A 5,289-nucleotide genomic window follows, 5' to 3' on the forward strand; every position below is an offset into this window, starting at 1 on the left:
TCCCCCTTGCCAATCCTAATTATACAAGGGGTGGGGGCAGCGCCCCCCTTTCCCTTACCTACTCCCTCTCTCTTTCCCCCTTTGCTACTCTGGAAAAAAGGAAAAAGGTGGGGGGGGGGGACGAATCCTACTAGGAGTGGAGTCCTAGTAGGACTCCCCCCATGGCGCGCCCCTCCTGGCCGCCGGCCTCCTTCCCCCTCCTTTATATACGGGGGTAGGGGGCACCCTAAAGGCAAAACATTGTCTTAGCCGTGTGCGGTGCCCCCCTCCACTGTTTACTCCTCCGATAGTATCATCGTAGTGCTTAGGCGAAGCCCTGCGCGGATCACATCACCAACACTGTCATCACGCCGCCGTGCTGATGGAACTCATCGACTCCATCGACACTCTGCTGGATCAAGAGTTCGAGGGACGTCATCGAGCTGAACGTGTGCAGAACTCGGAGGTGTCGTACGTTCGGTACTAGATCGGTTGGATCGTGAAGACGTTCGACTACATCAACTGCGTTAACCTAACGCTTACACTTTCGGTCTATGATAGTACGTGGACACACTCTTCCCCTCTTGTTGCTATGCATCTAATAGATAGATCTTGCGTGATCGTAGGAAATTTTGAAATTGCATGCTACGTTCCCCAATAGTAGCTGGCATGACCTTCATACTGCTTTGGAGGCATGCCGTCTTTTTTGTGCACACGTTGCTGGTCCTCCCATGCCTTCGGTGTATCTTTTGTCTTCCCATACACGCCCAAGAAGCCTAGCAGGTTCACGCAAAGATTCTTTGTCATGTGCATCACGTCGATTGAAGAGCGGACCTCTAGGTCTTTCCAGTAGGGTAGGTCCCAAAATAGAGATTTCTTATTCCACATGGGTGTGCGTCCCTCAGCGTCATTCGGAACAGATAGTCCGCTGGGACCCTTTTCAAAGATTACTTGTAAATAATTGACCATGGCAAGTATGTGATCACCAGTACAGACGACAGGCTTCTTCTGGTGATCTACCTCACCTTTGAAATGCTTGCCTTTCTTTCGACATTGATGGTTGGTCAGAAGAAATCGACGATGCCCCAGGTGCACATTCTTCCTGCATTTGTCCAGGTATATACTTTCGATGTCATCTAAACAGTGTGTGCATGTGTGGTATCTGTTGTTTGTCTGTCCTGAAAGGTTACTAAGAACAAGCCAATCATTGATGGTTACAACAGTAACTCATGTAGGTCAAATTCCTATTGTTTGTGCTCATCCCACACACGTACACCGTTTCCATTCCACACCTGTAAAAGTTCTTCAACTAATGGCCTTAGGTACACATCAATGTCGTTTCCGGGTTGCTTAGGGCCTTGTATGAGAATCGGCATCATAATAAACTTTTGCTTCATGCACAGCAAAGGAGAAAGGTCATAGATACATAGAGTCACATGCCAGGTGTTGTGATTGCTGCTCTACTCCCCAAAAGGATTAATGCAATCCGCGTTTAAACCAAACCATACATTCCTTGTGTCACCTGCAAAGTCCTCCTAGTACTTTCTCTCGATTTTTCTCCACCGAGACCCGTCAGCGGGTGCTCTCAACTTCCTGTCTTTATTGCGTTCCTCTTAGTGCCATAGCATCAACTTGGCATGCTCTTTGTTTCTGAACAGAAGTTTCAACCATGGTACTATAGGAGCATACCACATCATCTTTGCAGGAACCCTCTTCCTGGGGCGCTTTCCATCAACATCACCAGGGTCATCTCGTCTTGATCTTATACCACAATGCACCACATACCGGGCATGAGTTTAAATCCTCATACGCACCATGGTAGAGGATGTAGTCATTAGGGCATGCATGTATCTTCTGCACCTCCAATCCTAAAGGGCATACAACCTTCTTTGATGCATATGTACTGTCGGGCAATTCGATATCATTTGGAAGCTTCTTCTTCAATATTTTCAGTAGCTTCTCAAGTCCTTTGTCAGGTACACCATTCTTTGCCTTCCACTGCAGTAATTCCAGTGTGATACCGAGCTTTGTGTTGCCATCTTCGCAATTGGGGTACAACCCTTTTTAGTGATCCTCTAACAAGCAATCGAACTTGAGCTTCTCCTTTACACTTTCGCATTGTCTCTTTGCATCAACAATGACCCAGCGAAGATCATCATCGGGCACATCGTCTGGTTCCTCTTGATCTTCAGTTCCCCCCGCTGCAGCATCACCGTATTCAGGGGGCACATAGTTTTCATCATCCTCTTCTTCTTTGTTGTCTTCTATCATAACCCCTGTTTCTCCGTGCTTGGTCCAAACATTATAGTGTGGCATGAAACCCTTATAAAGCAGGTGGCTGTGAAGGATTTTCCGGTCAGAGTAAGACTTCGTATTCCCACATATAGGGCATGGACAACACATAAAACCATTCCGCTTGTTTGCCTCAGCCATTTCGAGAAAATTATGCACGCCCTTAATGTACTCAGAGGTGCGTCTGTCATTGTACATCCATTGCCGGTTCATTTGCGTGCATTATATATAATTAAGTGTGTCAAAAACCATTATAGAACATCATGAATACAGAAGTGAACAAATTAATAGAAGTTCATCATCACATTAAAACCAAAGTACATACATAGTTCTCATTAAATAACATATAGCTCTCCAGAGCATCTAATTAAACCATACATTGAAACTATCTAAAACATCTCAATGCAACAACAAATGCGATCTGATACGTCCATTTTACATCATGCTTTTATATCAATATTTTTGCATTATGGGCTGTTATTACACATTATATCTCAATACTTATGGCTATTCTCTCTTATTTTACAAGGTTTACCATGAAGAGGGGGAATGCCGGCAGCTGGAATTCTAGCTGGAAAAGGAGCAAACATTGGAAACCTATTCTTCATAGCTCCAAAAGTCCCGAAACTCCATGAAACATCCTTTTGGAATTAATAAGAATTTTTGGGCGAAAGAAATACACCAGGGGGGCCACACCTCATCCAAGAGAGTGGGGGGCGCCCCCCTACTGGGCGCCCCCCTGTCTCCTAGGCTCCCTCATGGGCCCCGGTGTCCATCTTCTGCTATATCAGAGCTTTTACCCTGGAAAAAATTGGGGGCAAGCTTACGGGACGAAACTCCGCTACCACGAGGCGGAACCTTGGCGGAATCAATCTAGGGCTCCGGCGGAGCTATTCTGCCAGGGACACTTCCCTCCGGGAGGGGGAAATCATCACCAACGTCATCACCAATGATCCTCTCATTGGGAGGGGGTCAATCCCCATCAACATCTTCACCAACACCATCTCCTCTCAAAACCCTAGTTCATCTCTTGTATCCAATCTTGTATCAAAACCACAAATTGGTACCTGTGGGTTGCTAGTAGTGTTGATTACTCCTTGTAGTTGATGCTATTTGGTTTACTTGGTGGAAGATCATATGTTCAGATACTTTATGCATATTATTACTCCTCTGATTATGAACATGAATATGCTTTGTGAGTAGTTACGTTTGTTCCTGAGAACATGGGTGAAGTCTTGCTATTAGTAGTCATGTGAATTTGGTATTCGTTCGATATTTTGATGAGATGTATGTTGTCTTTTCCTCTAGTGGTGTTATGTGAACTTCTACTACATGACAGTTCACCATTATTTGGGCCTAGAGGAAGGCATGGGGAAGTAATAAGTATATGATGGGTTGCTAGAGTGACAGAAGCTTAAACCCTAGTTTATGCATTGCTTCGTTAGGGGCTGATATGGATCCATATGTTTAATGCTGTGGTTAAGTTTACCTTAATACTCCTTTTTGTAGTTGTGGATGCTTGCAATAGGGGTTAATCATAAGTGGGATGCTTGTCCAAGTAAGGGCAGTACCCAAGTACCGCTCCACCCACATATCAAATTATCAAAGTACCGAATGCGAATCATATGAACGTGATGAAAACTAGCTTGACGATAATCCCATGTGTCCTCGGGAGCTCCTTTCTCATTTTTAGAAATTGTCCAGGCTTATCCTTTGCTACATAAAGGATTGGGCCACCTTGCTGCACTTTATTTACTTTATTTACTTGTTACTCATTACTATTTATCTTATCACAAAACTATCTGTCACCTACAATTTCAGTGCTTGCAGAGAAAACCTTACTGAAAACCTCTTATCATTTCCTTCTGCTCCTCGTTGGGTTCGACACTCTTACTTATCGAAAGGACTATGATTGATCCCCTACACTTGTGGGTCATCAAGACTCTTTTCTGGCACCTTTGCCGGGGAGTGTAGCGCTTTTGGTGAGTGGAACTTGGTAAGGAAACATCTATATAGTATGCTAATTTTTTTTGTTACTTGTCACTATGGAAACTAATCCATTGAGGGGCTTGTTTGGGGAATCTTCACACCAACCAAAAGAGCAAAGAGTTGCTCCTAAACCTACTAAACTTTATGAAAATATTTCATTTGAGATTCCTTTGGGTATGATAGAGAAACTGCTAGCTAGTCCATTTGAAGGAGATGGAACATTGCATCCCGATTTACACCTTATCTTTGTGGATTATTTAAGCTTGCAGGTATTCCCGATGATGTTGTCAAAATGAAGGTCTTCCCTTTATCTTTGAAGGGAGATGCATTGACATGGTATAGGCTATGTGATGATACGAGATCTTGGAATTATAAGCGATTGAAGTTGGAATTTCACCAGAAGTCTATCCTATGCATCTTGTTCATCATGATCGTAACTACATATATAATTTCTGGCCTCACGAAGGAGAAAGCATCGCTCAAGCTTGGGGGAGGCTTAAGTCAATGTTATATTCATGCCCCAATCATGAGCTCTCTCGGGAAATGATTATTCAGAATTTTATGCTCGGCTTTCTCTTGATAATCGTAACCTGCTCGATACTTCCTGTGCTGGTTCTTATATGCTGAAGACTATTGATTTCAAATGGGACTTATTGGAAAGAATTAAATACAACTCTGAAGATTGGGGTTCCGACGATGGTAAGGAGTCAGGTATGACACCTAAGTTCGATTGTGTTAAATCATTTATGGATACCGATGCTTTTCGTGGATTTAGCACTAAGTATGGACTTGACTCTGAGATAGTAGCTTCTTTCTGTGAATCTTTTGCTACTCACGTTGATCTCCCTAAAGAGGAGTGATTTAAATATAATCCTCCCGTTGAAGTGAAAGTAGCTGCACCTATTACAGTCGAGGAAAAGACTATCACCTATAGTGATCCTATTGTTCCTACTACTTATGTTGAGAAACCTCCTTTTCCTGTTAGGATAAAGGATCATGCTAAAGCTTCGAGTGTTGTTCGTAAGAGTA

This window comes from Triticum dicoccoides, chromosome 5B (genome assembly GCF_002162155.2).
Source record: "Triticum dicoccoides isolate Atlit2015 ecotype Zavitan chromosome 5B, WEW_v2.0, whole genome shotgun sequence".
Lineage (NCBI taxonomy): Eukaryota > Viridiplantae > Streptophyta > Magnoliopsida > Poales > Poaceae > Triticum > Triticum dicoccoides.